Below are 14914 nucleotides of genomic sequence, written 5' to 3' on the forward strand. Positions count from 1 at the left end.
GGGGTATGACATAAAGAGAGACGCAGAGGTGAAATACTTCTCCATTCGGGATCCTCAAAGACAACTGTGCCACAGGTGTTATTGCTTGAATGTGATGGTGCAGCTGAGGGCATAAACTTCAGGTCTTTACATAGTAATGTCTGTCCATTGGTTTTCTCCATTCTTTACTAGTCCTGCTATTCTGCCTTTTTTTTCCCCAGAGGAAGGGTAGCCTGGTATTGTGTTATTGCTGTTGCTCAGTTGTTTTCAGTCGTGTCTGACTCTTTGTGACCCCATTTGGGGTTTTCTTGGCGGAGCTACTGGAGTGGTTTGCCATTTCCTTCTCCTGCTCACTTTACAGATGAGGAAACTGAGGCAAACAGGGTGAAGTGACTTGCTCAGGGTCCCACAGCTAGTAAGTGTCTGAGACTGGATTCGAACTCAGGAAGATGAGTCTTCCTGACCATAGGCCTGGCCCTCAAACCGCTGCCCCATCTTGTTGCCTGGGGACAGCTTGGTGACTTTATTCAAAATGGATCATATCATCTCTAATGTGGTGCACCATCCTTTCTAAGCAGCACAATCAACCTCAGGTATTGGCCAGATGCCTGGTTTATTCTGTAATTTGAGGTATTAACATTATAGCTGATAATTATATATTGTTTTAGAGTTTACAAAGAGTTTTCAGAGACATTTTCTTATTTGCTTTTCACTATAAATGAATGAGGTGAGTAGTATAAGTATTATCATACCCATTTTGTACTTGAGGAAACTGAGGCTAAGAAAGATATAGTGAATAGTCTAAAATCAGAAAGCTACTTTTTAGATCTGGGATTAGACTTTAAGCGTCCCTGATTCTTAGGTTAGTGTTCTTTTGGCTTCGCTGATTCCAACCCATCTCATCCAGAGTGAATCCTCCCTCCTCAAATCTCTCACATCACCCGGTTCAGCATCTCCCACATATATACTCACATTCTAAGTCATATCATAGTTATTTGTTTATGTGTCTCATCCCTAGAGGCAGCTGATGGCGCAGTACGTAGAGTGCTGGGCCTTTCTGGAAGATTTGAATTAAAATCTGACCTCAGACACTTGCTAGCTGTGTGACCCTGGGCAAGTCACTCGACTTTTGTTTGCCTCAGTTTCCTCAACTGTAAGTGGGGATAATAATAGCGCCTACTTTACAGGGTTGTTATGAGGATCAAATGAGATAATATTTGTAAATAACACTTAGCTCAATGCCTCACACACACACACACACATATACATATATAAATGCTTATTCAATTCCCTTTCCCCCATATTAATATCACCCTTACTCGACTATAAACTCCTTGAGAGCAGAACTTGTTCCATTTTTCCTTTCTGTATTCATAGTACCTCTAGCATACTTTGGTACGTAGTAAGCATTTACTGTTTGTTGACTTGAATTAAAATGACAAAGAACACTTTTTTTCCCATGCACAAGTGGACATCTTGTAAACAAACATACACATATAAGTACATGTGTGTATGCAAATACAAATATATTTGCCTGGTCAATTCCTCAACCAGTTTCTTTTCTGTAACACACACTCACAAACACAAAAATATACACAAATACCATATATATTTGGTACAGACCTGGGATTTCATTGTTGTGGGGTCCTCCCTGTGTGGAAGCTCCCTTCACTGATGCAGACTAATTACTCATCTGTAACATAGTCTTATCAAGTGTCCTGGGGGCACTGAGAGGTTGTGACTTGCCTAGGGTCACATCAAGCATGCATCAGACGCAAGATTTGAACTGAGGTCTTTTTGATTCCAAGGCTGGCCCTCTATCTCTTCTGTAGATACTTGATAATCAATAAATATTTGTTGACTGGATGACTGATTATAGTCTCAAAGTGGAATCTGTTCTTTAAAACCCAAGTCAACCCCTTCAAAAAGAAGTGGAGTCAGATTCTCCCTTGTTACAACAATTTCCTCAAGCACCCCATCATACATTTACAAACTGTGACGATGATCTGCTGGGTTTTGTACCTGGCCTTTCAGCCTGACCCTGACTTTGGTTCTTCCCCATCCTGAGTTTGACACTTGCCACTGCCAGTGTGTCCATTCCTGGTTTAAACTGAGCCTGAATACATAGGAGTCTTTTTGCTAGCATTTTACACTTTCTCTCTCCAGGTTAATTCCACATGACCCCTTCTTACACTCTCTATATTTCAGTTGAATTGACCCACTTACTGTTCTTTTACACAATATTCCATCTTCTACCTCCATGTCTTTGCCTCATGCTTGGAATGTTCTCTCACCTTACCTCTGACCCTTGGAATTCCTAGCTGTCTCCAAAGCTCACTTCAAGGCTTTTCCTGATTCTCCCAACTGTTTTAATTGTATGCTACCTCAAAAAATTACTCAGAACTTATTTATTTTCAAAGTTTCATTGGCATGTTTTGCTTTTATATTGCAAACATTTACAGATTACCCCACTCCATGGCAGATCTCTTTTAGCAATGTAAAACGACTAAGCAAAACTAACAATACAATGATTCCATCTGAAAGTGAATGCAATGTACCTCATTTATTTTGTGTATACACACAGATACATTACTTCTCTGTGTATAGTTTGTATCCCCTCAGTACAATGTAATCTTCTTGTGGACGGGGATTAATTCATTTTTGTTTTTATCCCCGTCACTTAGCATAGTGCCTGTCACTTTTTTGGTCTTTCTAATAGTTGTTAACCTGGCTTTCCCCCAGTAGAATGGGCAGATGAGAACACTTTATTCCAACAGCCACGAAAGCAGATAGAGAAGGTGCTGTGGAGCATTGATAACTTGGTCAGACATTGAAGATGCCAAGGTCATCTACCGCATCCCAGGCCATCACAAGTTGTCTTGACTTTTGTCTTGCCATTGGACTTCAATGACTCTGGAAGAGAGATGAGGCTGATGACTTTACGCAACTGCCTCATTTGAATCTAATTTATGGGAAAGTTAAGACATCACTCCTTGATGTCATTGATCCTCTTTGAAAATGAAGGATGCACAACAACAACACCCTGGCCAATTATTTCTCAATTTCACACTTGGGTTTCCTTCTCTGTGCTCTAAAACTATACTTCTTCCTGGCTCTTTCTTGAATTCTAGCATCTTATATCCTAACAGCTGGCCCTGGTCTGCTATTAGTTACTCTGCATCTGTCCCTGGCCCTCAGCTACCCCTTGACAGTGGCTTGGAGAACTATTCTACTTTGACATTAGTTGTATATCTCTGGCATGCTGGCCATAGTTCCTTAAAGCTGACAAATGGCCTTGTTTATATTCTTCTCCTGAAGTATATACCAGGGATTTGACTGGAGTAATCAGCAACTGTATGCTTTTTAGTTAGTTAGTTTGAGTATTTTGATACTGAAGATTTATATTCTAGACTGCTTTTCACATAGCTTTGAAATTCCAGCTGCCAGTTCTGGTTCTGAATGACTTATGAAGATTCATGTCTTGAGAGATTTATGTTACATGTAGCCTTTTCCTAGTTGAATCCCAGAGTGCTCATTCTTCTAGTGGTGTTTAAGATGACCCTGTTGGGACTTGTGTCAGAGTACTTGATTAAAGTTTATTATCCATCTAGAGAAGTGATTTTCCCTACTATCACACCATTGCCTTATTCAGCTCAGTTAGGTGGTGCAGTGAATAGGATGCTGGGCCTGGAGTCAGCAAGACCTGAGCTCAAATCCAGCTCAGTGGAGGGAGTAGCCATACTGATGTAATCTCTAATTTGACTGTGATTTTTAGGTCAAGTTAAAGTGGCAAAAAAACCCAAGGAGTGCGACTAGCCTTTCCAGGAGTCATCGTTACACTGGAAATTGTATTATTCTTAATTCCCTTTTATTCCTTCCAATGCGACTATTAAGTCCCTAGTTCACAAATCTTATGAATGAATGAAGGGCTGACCTTTTCTGCTCAGGATGCCAATAGAACTCCAGTTATCTCCACGCAATTTTCTTCAAAACAGCCCAAACTCTTCCATGGTTCAAAAATCTGCCTCTGGGCTCAAGGTAATTTTTGAATAATAAACCATGACTTTCAGTAAAAATGCTTCATGCTAATTAAAAGCAAAGAAAAACCTTTCAAATGTGCATTTGACCTGGTTTTCAGAGAATGAAGTTTCCAGTACAAATGATCTTTGCGAAAAGAAAAGTAGTACCATTTTTTAATCTGTCAAACAATCTAACTGGAAAGACAGTAGCTGCATGACCCTAGGCAAGTGAGTTCACATCTCTGAACCTCAGTGTCCTAATGTATAAAACGGGGACAATGAAAGCATCTGCTTTATAGGGTTGTGGTAAACATTAAATGAGGTAAATATATGTAAAATGACTTTAATAATCATCACCATACTTAAAAATTTCAATATGTAAAGGAGAAAAAATATTTTATTTGAAAGAATATTCTATTATGTATAATAATCAAAAAGAAAATTAAAATAAAGGATAAGATGACACATGTAAAATGCTTTGTAAACCATAAAGCATTATATAAATGTAGCTATTATGATGATGATGATTATGGTCTAGATCAGTAATTTTATCAGGCTATTGTTGTTCAGTAATTTCAGTCATGTCTGACCCTTTGTGACTCCATTTGGGATTTTCTTGGCAGAGATAAAGGTGTGGTTTGCCATTTCCTTTTCTAGCTCATTTTACAGATCAGAAAACTAAGGCAAACAGGGTTAAGTGACTTGCCCAGGGTCACACAGCTGGTAAGTGTCTGAGGCTGGATTTGAACTCAGGTCTTCCAGACTCCAGGCCTGGCACTCTATTCATTGTACCACCACTACTTAAAGACTTAGAGAACTGTCTGGACCCCTGAGAGGTTGAGTGGTGAACACAGTATGTGTCAGAGATAGGATTTGAACTGAGGTTGTTCTCTCTCAGAGTCCAGCTCTCTGGTCACCAGGCTACATTTAGCCTCTGGCTAATTTTGTTATAATTTCCACATACTTGTTTCCATTTTCCTTCTCTCTTTGGCTCTCTCCCTAAGCTCAAATCTCACATTTCTTGGAACATGTATAGAGTTTGGTTCCTTCATAAGGCTGCAGACCAGTTATGTTCAACTACAAATGCCAAGTTCACCTTATATTTCTTATCCTTTAAATTTTCATTTTAGCACAAGAAAATCTGCTATGATTGACCCAGGACACCATGCCTTTTTTGCCCTTTTAACTATTCCTCTTCTGACTAACCATGGTCTGACTGCCTCTTCCCTTGGGCCATTACTCAAATAATGACTTCATATATGATGACCACATTGTTAACCAGAGAAGTGAACACTGAACGTACAAATGTCAACAGGGCTGGTCCTTAAGTCACTGTTGAGACTCAGCCCCAGGTTCAGAGGGGCCCCTGGCTCCAGCAATCTCCATTCTCTCTAGACCATGGGGGCTCATAGTCTGTAGTATGTAACCTCGAGTTGGAGAAATGTGAAGCTTTCTCCTGGAACAGACTCAATGAGTTTCAGCACCTTCCCTGGTGACCCTGAGGCAAGTTAAGGGCTAGCCTCATCTTAGTGCCAAGGAGGAATTGACTGAGTATGAGTGGAAACTATGTAACTATGTGAAAGTTGGCTGCCTCTGCTTTAAGCTTTTAGGTTTGGCCAAGTGAAAGTCAAGGGGTGTGAACCCAGGTAAACTGAAGTTTCACCACTGAATAAAACCACTGAAAAGTCGAAACCACCAACTTTGCACAGCTCCATTCACAGAGAGCACTCCATTTTACGAAGTTCTAGTTTTCTTTGTGAGTGGCTGAAAAAACGTGGTTGGCACTTTAATGTTTGGGCTACATATTCAAGAAGGACATTTTCCCATGGTAGGGAACTTCTCTGTGGAAGACACACCATGAATGGAAAGCATAGTCATGTCAATGTGGAGACTGCTGACTCCTCTGAAAATCTTGACTCCTTACTGTCAGATTTTATAATGATTACAGCTGCAAATGCAACCTCCTCCCACCCACCCTCTTCCGTGGTGGTTAGCAGAATATAGTTTTCTGTCTGTGAAAGGACGGATTTAAATGGTGAATAGAACAAGGGAAAATTTATTTTAACATTGATCTGGTGGTGTTGATAGCTTAATTAAAGAGCAAATTGGATGTTTTCAGTTAGGTTGCCTAGTTTTGAAATGCCTTTGAAATGAAATAAATAAATGCCTCTTGATTTTATTCAAATTTTCAAATAATTTGTGTTGACATTTAAGTATCTAAGGCTGAAATGATCTTTGCTAAAATAAGTTTTCAGAAGTCTGTGATTTTATCACTGGAAAGAACTCTTGGTATGGAAAGTTTTCCACCAATGCAGATGGGTTTTTCTTCTACAATTTCTAAAGCAAGAGAGTTGCCTGGGAATACTGAGAAGTTAAATAACTTGCTCATGGTCAAACGGACCCTATGCCATCAGAGGGAGGACTTAAACCCAGGTATTTCTATCTAGATGGTCAATCCTCTATCCACTATGGCACACTGCTTCTATTTTTATTATTTCATACCAGATCTACCATAATAACTAGAGTTTTTATGGGCTTTCACAATTAACTAAGTGCAATTTTTATAATTAACTTCCATTTTATAGAGAAGGAAACGGAAGCCCAGAGGAGTTGATTTACCCAAGTATATATAGTTAGCATCAGAGCCAGTGCTCAAAACTAGCTCCTCTGACTTACCACTTGTATACTACCATTCATCACTTATATACAGGCACATAGTATTTTGAAAGCCACTATGGTAGTCATTAGTATCTGTAGAGCACTTTAAGGTTTGCATAACACTTAATAAATGCTTTCTCGTTGATCGTCACAGCAACCCTGAGAGGTAGGTGCTATAATTATCCCCATTTTGTAGATAAAGAAACTGAGGCACAGTTAAATAACTTGCCCAGAGTAGCATAGTTACTAAGTGTCTGAAGCAGGATTCAAACTCAGATCTTCCTCATTCTAAATCCAACACTCTATCCATTGTGCTATCTAGCTGCCTAGGTTGCACATGGCATTTAACACTGAAAAAGCAGTTGACTTTATGTAATTACAGTAGCATGCTAGTCTGTCTTTTGGGGTAATCAATTGTTGTTCAGACATTTTAGTCATTTTCAATTCTTCATGACCCCGTTTGGGGTTTTCTTGGCAGAAATACTCAAGTGGTTTGCCATTTCTGTCTCCAGTTCATTTTACAGCTGAGGAAACTGAGGTAAACAGGGTTAAATGACTTGCTCAGGCTCACACAGGTAGTAAGAGTCTGAGGCTGAATTTGAACTCCTGTCTTCTTGACTCCAGGCCTGGAGTTCTATCCTCTGCACCACTTGGCTGCCCTACCAGCATAAGCAATAGCAAGATTAAATAGATAACTGTGGTAAATGATATTTTGTTAATCTTATTCACCAAACTCTGCCATTAACTAGGTGTGTGACCTTCAATGAGATACTTACTTTATCTCAGTTTCTTAAAATTATAAATCTAAAATGAAGGTGCTGGTTTGGATGAATTGTGAAGTCTCTCCCAGCTGTTGAGTTTTAGTATTTCAATTCTAATGTTCTTTTTATTGCACCAAATTCACTGTCACATTGAATTTGTAGAAAGAATTTGCTATATGAACAGGGTCTGATTAACATTCATGATCACTAGGAATTTAGCACAAACAGATGGACCATCCCAGTGGAATATGAAGATGGAGCAAAGTGGAACTGGAAGGAGAGATGTGCTAAACAGATAGTTCTCAAATAGTTTCAACGCTGACAGAAAGAAAGTCTGTGACTGCATAGGGGAAGTTGAAAATATTCAGATAATAAGAAACTCCTCAAATACATGGGTTCTGTTCAAGTTTTCCTAAGGCTGAAGGTGGTGCCATTTTCATCTCAACATTTTTTCTGGAAGTGAAACTTAGGCAAACTAACTATTTGAATTCTAATTCTTTTCATTGGTGATAGTTCTGATATAGAAGATACATCCTTTTTTTATTGCTACAGGAAAAATTCCCAAAAAGTAAAGTTCTGGAGCTATCTAGATTATTTTATTTTACTGGGATTTTGTTATATCAGATACTACATGAGATAAATGGGTCATGAGCTAGGGCTTGGAAAAAGGATCATAGAATTTGGAGCTGGAAGGGATCTTAGAGGCCTTGTTTACCTCTTCCTTTCAGAGATAAGGAAACAGGCTAAGGTGAGTTGGCTTCATAAGTTTCAAACCCAAGTCCTCTGACTCCAAATCTAGTGTTCTTTCCACTAGATAACATTCATTTCTCATAGTTTTGATGTATAAAGATTTTCTAATCTAATATTTTTAAGTGAGTTCCTTGAGAGCAGTGACTGTCGTTTACCTTTCTTTGTATCCCTATTCTTAGCACAATGCCTGGCACATTAATAAATGCTTATGTAGCCCCAGCCCCAAAGCCTATTGGTATGGGATTCTCTCTTCATTGGTGGAAATCAAATCTCTGCTCCTGCATGATGAATGAGTCAAGGTTGGTGAGACTGGGAGAAAGAAGAGGTTTGCCTCTTCAGACTTGGGAGTCATTTAGGTCTCTTTAAGCCTCTTTGACTTCTGCAGTCCCTTTGGTCTCCTTTCGCTTCCAGTTTTTAGAGAGAAGGTGGAAGATACCACCCCCAATTCAGGTTGTTAAAGAAAAGGACTTGGAGGAAGGCAACATAGAGGAGCTGGCAGTCTCCATCATGTCCCTATCCCCAGCTTGCTACTTGTTCACCAGCTAGAGACTATGGGGAACTCCTCCTCGGATGAGATCTGGTATTCTCTCTCTTGGTTGTGCTGAATTATTTCATTTCCAATGGGAGAGTTCCTTCATGTTGTCTGGTATATATTCTCCTGTATATACTTTCTCCAACTTCTGTTTTGCTGTGGAATTGGATAAATGGGGTTCTTTGATCATCTTTATATGAGTGTTTATCGTAGAATTTGATGTTTGATGGGAAGTCAAGCTTTGGATATTAAGTTTGGGGTCCTCCTTCCTCCCAATGAAGGAAATAGCTAAGAGAAGTTAGATTGAATTGGAAAACCACATCCCCCTATGCTAATAATATTTAAGTGAGAAGATAGATATAACTCAAACCCAGAATCCCCTCTCCTAAGAGGGCAGAGTGGCTAAGCTTCTGGCCCCCATCTCCCTCTTCCTCTCCTGGCATGAAATAGTCTCCCTTGGAGAAGGATGGGAAGAGAAGGGGCTAGAAGTACCTTCTGCCTCCCTTTGAGCCTCACCATGACTTCCCTGTGTTACATGTGGGGGGATAACCCTTGCCACTTACTGACTGACTGATCTATATGATATAAAGAAATATGTATCACTGTGGCAGAATGAATACCAAATTTGATTTACAAGAAGCTCTTGTGTTTCTATGTATGTGTGTGTATGTGTGTGTGTATGTTTGTGTGTTGGGGAGGATAGATCTCTGCTAGTGATATACCTTTTGGAACAGGTTAAATTTATATACATACATGCACATGTGTGAATATACATATGTGTGGATATATGTATGCACATAGGTATATACACATGCACATACATATTTATACATGTACTTATACATACAAACACATACATATACCATTTAATGGGGCAGTTTTAGTGAACAAGACATGTAATTATAAAGTGAGACCATAGGACTAGATAACCTCTAAAGTGCTTTCCAGTCCTAAAAGTCTATGATTTTGTGATGTTCTGCATGTATGTGTGCAAATGTGTCTGCAGGTATACATGAAAAACCAAATCTGGGGATGAAGAAGGGGAAAACTGAAAACAGGACAATGAGAAATATGCATCACCGCAGTGGGAACAATGTTTGCAATCTGGTCTTGGTCACTTATAAAACCTGCTTTTTATTTGAGTAGCAAATATGGCATAGGGCAAAATTTGGTTGGGCCTTTTTTTTGAGAATGAGTATTGTATCATTTCTAGATCAACTATCATCTGTCTCCTTAGGTACTTGAACAAGTAATCTCCATAGGATTTCCTTAGGATTAAACACTGGCTGACCAGGGTGGGACTGAAAAGTATTTGCTGATTCTTGAATCCATGCATTGTCCTCAAAACAATTGCTACAATCTTAGTTTGGATACTGCATTAGATTGAAAGCATTTGACTCATAGCACTTTGAGATTAGCTTTTCCAAATGATCATGTCAGAGATGATTAAAAGTGAATGCACTTGCTCACAGTCATATATAAGTAGTTGCATTGGGACCAGGGCAGGGTTCCTGACTCCTAGCTCGAAGGTCAGAGCTTTGTATCACCACAGGGAAGGCCATTGCGCATAAAGAGATCTGCTTTGCTTCAGCTGATTTTTAGAAATTTGTTTTGTCTCAGGACCTTATAATCATATCAAAATAAAACCTAACAAAAATGCAGTTTATTTGAAGGTTCTCTGTCAGAGGGCAACTGGAGAAAATCATTGTATTTTTTGCATAGTACCTTGCATATAGTAGGTGTTTAAGTGATGCTTATATTTGAATTTGAATTCTGTTATTTGAAAATTTGCCATCTAAAATTTTTTCTTTGTTTCATGAGGGCCACGGCCAAAAAATATTTATCACTTGGCTATATACATCTTAAACTAGATAACATGTGAAGTGCTTTGCAAACCTTTAAGCACTACATAAATGTTAGTTATTTTCATCATCATCACCACTGTCTTTTGCTGGCATAGCCTTTGAGAACTCAGGATCTCCTCTACACTATAGTCAAAGCCTCATGAAGACAAAGATCTCTGCTTTCAATACCAACATGTTGTTGTTGAGTCATTTCAGTTGTGTCTGACTCCCTGTGACCCCATTTAGGGTTTTCTTGGCAAAGGTACTGGAGTGGTTTGCATTTCCTTATAGAGGAGGAACTGAGTTAAGTGATTTGCCCAAGGTCACACAGCTACTAAGTGTCTGAGGCCAGATTTGAACTCAGGTCCTCCTGACTCCAGGGCTATTGCTCTATCCACTGTACCACCTATTTACCAACTACTAACATAGTTTGTATTAAAACAGCATGCTGCTATATGGTACCAAGACATGGAATAAAACTGTCCCCAAAGAAATAAAAATGAGTATTGCCCAGCAGGGGTGGGGACATGTGGCCTTGTAGGGCCTCAGATGTGGCACTTTGAATCCAAATCAGATTTGTTCTGTGAAATTTGGATTCAGTCAAAGGACCACACTTGAGGACCTAGAGGGCCGCATGTGGCCTCGAAGCTGCAGGTTCCCCACTCCTGGCCCAGCGGGTTTTGGCAAGGCCCAAGTGCTGCAACACTAACCAATAAGGAAGTCTGAAGAATAGGAGTAACAGTAGTATCATCAAGGAATTTGATGGTCAGAAGAGAAGATAGGCTGGTCATGTGGTGAAAAGGAGGGATAACAGGTGGGCAGTCAGAGTGCTCCAAGATTGGCTACATCAGGAGAAAATGAGGAAGGCCTTTTGCATGTTGGGTAGCTTCTGCGTGGAGAATTTGTGCATAGGTTAGACAGGCATGGGTTCTTTGTGATCTGCTTCTTAGGGAGCTTTGGGGGACTTCTAAATTGAGAAGATCACCAATCTACTGGAGTATTTGACAGTTGGAATATGGTTCATTGTGGAGTCTTTTGATACATCTTTGATATGAAAACTGCAAATCACATTTTCTTTTCTTCTAACCCACCATTTTGTTTTAATCACTGATATTTGACAAACTATCTGAGTTGCTTTTCCAATAAGAGTGACTGAATTTGGTTACTCTTTGAGGAAGAGACCCTCCCCCTCCCTCCATGTGAGCATCATACATTTACACTTTACTTTTGTGAGGAAAATGGGAAATATCACACTGGGCCAGTACGACGGGCCATACTCACACAAAGGCAACCAAAGACATCTTGTAGGAAAGGTCTTGTTCTCCCTGACATTTCACTCAGAGAGTATAGCTTATGACCATACTAGCCATGGACTTGAACTTTCCTAACTCCATTTTAATAATATATCATGAGTTAATCATTCATTCATTTATCTAAATCTTTTTTAAACCTTTCACATTTGTATAACTCCTTGGGGCTAATGAATTCCATATGTATACTCTGTAAAGGCATTTGCCTTGGGAATATCACCTTCACATGTTAAAGGAAGCTTCCTAATCCTTTCCTAATGTTCTATCTTTTTCATGGAATTCTGATTATATCTGGCTACTGTTATTAGATTTCAGCCCCTTTAATATTTTCTATTAGGTTTTAGCAAGGAAAAATGATCTTTTCCCAACATACTGGAGAAATTTCTATAATGTGAAGCCTTTGGACAGAGTTTGGGAGAATGAGAATTCTGAGGACTAAGTACATCCCTTACAATTTAATTTTTTGGTGCAGAGGGCAGGGAGAACTTCAGGGAAGGCATGTAGTTATGTAAAAGCACACCTAGGTGCCTGGGAGTCCCAACTCTATCACAGCTGAAAAATGTGGATTAACCCTTGGACTAGTGAGAATTTCTCCATTTTCCTATTGGTTTAGTTTGTTATTGGTATAATTTTTAATCTTTTAATAACAATTCTGACCTCTACAGCTTCTGGGAAGATGCTTCCATGTCTCCATGGAGTCCATTTGGCATGCCATTAAAGTTATAGATAGTTCTGCACATTGTGGGAATGTCACACCAAGTTTTCTACAATTTCTGGTATGCTACTATGTATCTTCAAGTGTTGTTCCCATTTCTACCATATCAAGTTAACTCGTCCTCCAGGTTTGCTGGCCCATCTCCTGCCCGCCCTTCCCCTACCCCAAACCCTTCCCTTCTCTTAGTTATTGAGCAATAGCCACAATAGGCAAACTTTTCTTTTCCATATATCAGAAGGGTGCAATTTATCTGATGCTTTTCAGTCCTGGAAGCCTTGCAGGGACGCAGATTGGAAGAGGTACTTTTAGCTGTGTTTGTCACAGGGCTGGCAGCGCATAAGGGGTGAGGAATGGGGATGGGGGACAAAGGAGATGGAAAGTGATTGGGAGAGAGCTAAAGAAGGAGGGGGGAAATGCCAAAGATAAAGGACCTATGTCGAAATATCCTGATTCCAATATTTGGCCAGCTAAAACTTGTGAATTTCTTCCTCTGATAATCCTTGTCAGTTGTCTTTAATAGTCTTGGTCCAGAGCTGTAAGTCCAGATGTTGGATTTAGTCCATATATCAGTAAATGACAAACTCATAATGTGATATCTTATGTGGCTTCACTATTTATACTTAACCTCTGATGAAGCATTAACCTTCCTTGACTAATATTTCCTGTCTAAAAGGCTCAACTGGCATCCATACAACTGAAAGAATCATTTTTTTGAGTTCATGACAGTGAACCTGGTTGTCTACAAACTCTCATTACTCTTTTGTTATGGAATGTAACAGTGATAAAACAAGAATGTTTCTAATGTAATGTGACAAAATAGCAGTTATATATGGGGCCTTTGTATTGAAAATAATTTTTCACTGCCTTATCCCAATTCAATTCAGCATACATTTATTAAACACCCAACTACGTGGGAGGCACTATTCTAGGCACTAAGAATACAAAGATAAAAATTAAATAGTCCCTGCTTTCAAGTAGTTTACATTCTAATTGGAAGAAATAAGAAGTAATCAAGTAGGTAAACACAGATTTTATGCAAAGTATATGCAAAGTAATAATGATGATGATGATAGTAATAGCTTCAAGGGAGAAGGAAGGTTAATGATTGGAGAAATCCAGAAAGGCCTTGCTTCAGAGTTGGCACCTGAGCTATGCCTTGAAGGAAGCTAGGAATTCTGTCAAGGGGATGGTATGCAGACATTTCCATGGGAAAGGGACCATTTCTGCAAAGGCAAAAGTTAAGAGTTGGAATGTTGTGGAAGGGGTACCAGCTCTAGACCAGTTTGACTGGTCTAGAAGCCCTAAGCCTTGTACTGTGATCTTACATCTTAAATAAGGAGTACAATACCTAGTAGGGGCTTGATAAACGTTGAAATGAATTGAAAGCGAACTGAATTCTTCTAGCATGAATCCTTCCTATAGCCCCATGGGAAGTAGCAGTTGAGAGAAGTTCGCTTCAGGTTCTGGGAAGCTAAAATAAAGAGTAAATCTTTAATTTACTTAGAACCTCAGGTTAGAGAAAGAGCCAGGATGGCCCTCAAACACTTCTGGCCTTCATGCACATTTCCTACCAATGAGGAAATATGCTTAGACCACCACAATGGATACTGACCAAAGCACATGGCATTTTTTGTTCCATAACAGATTGCTTTGAAAATTCTCAAGGTCATCACTCTGTCTCTGTATTGATTTGACCTCATCCTAGGGGATTGTGCTTGAGGCAATTATTTTCCTGTCAAGCACTGAGAGCCTTTTGATGCTGTATCAATGACTACTTACCCAAAAATAACTGACTGAAGCAGGCTTCAGCAACAGAACATCTCTCTCCAAGAAGTCTACTGCCGTATGGAATGTCAGGGAAGATCATGAATTGGCCAACAGCTTAACTATGAGCTAGACTTTATTTCTGGTAAAAGGAAAGAAAACAAGCAAAATATTGACTTTAGTTGGAAATCCAGTTTTCGTTCTTTACTTAGTCTATTTGTTTTAAATATGTATTTCTTTGTACGTTCTCCTCCTGGCATAATATTTTCCCCTTTCCACTAGATTAAAAAAAATTCCTTGTGAAAATAAAAAAAATTCTCATGAAATCACTGGACTTGTGGTAGGGGAGGCTTGGGTTTGAAATCTCCTTCTTGTACTTCCTGGCTATGTGATTTTAGGCAAGTCACTTAATTTCTCTGAACCTCAGTTTCTTCATCTGTAAAAAGGGGATCATAATGCTTGTAAGCACCCTTTCCCTCCTCCAATCACAGAATTATTGTGAGGATCAAATGAAATAATGTATATAAAATATTTTGCAAACTTTAAACATTATGGAAATGTCAGTTACCATCAGCTGAAATA

At 39.3% G+C, this 14914-nt stretch overlaps 1 protein-coding gene across 2 annotated transcripts in view; it reads left to right on the forward strand.

The window, feature by feature from the left end:
* Positions 1–14914, forward strand: part of FILIP1 (filamin A interacting protein 1) — a 278842-nt gene that overhangs the window by 67286 nt on the left and 196642 nt on the right. The window lies entirely within an intron of this gene.

This window comes from Trichosurus vulpecula, chromosome 7 (genome assembly GCF_011100635.1).
Source record: "Trichosurus vulpecula isolate mTriVul1 chromosome 7, mTriVul1.pri, whole genome shotgun sequence".
Lineage (NCBI taxonomy): Eukaryota > Metazoa > Chordata > Mammalia > Diprotodontia > Phalangeridae > Trichosurus > Trichosurus vulpecula.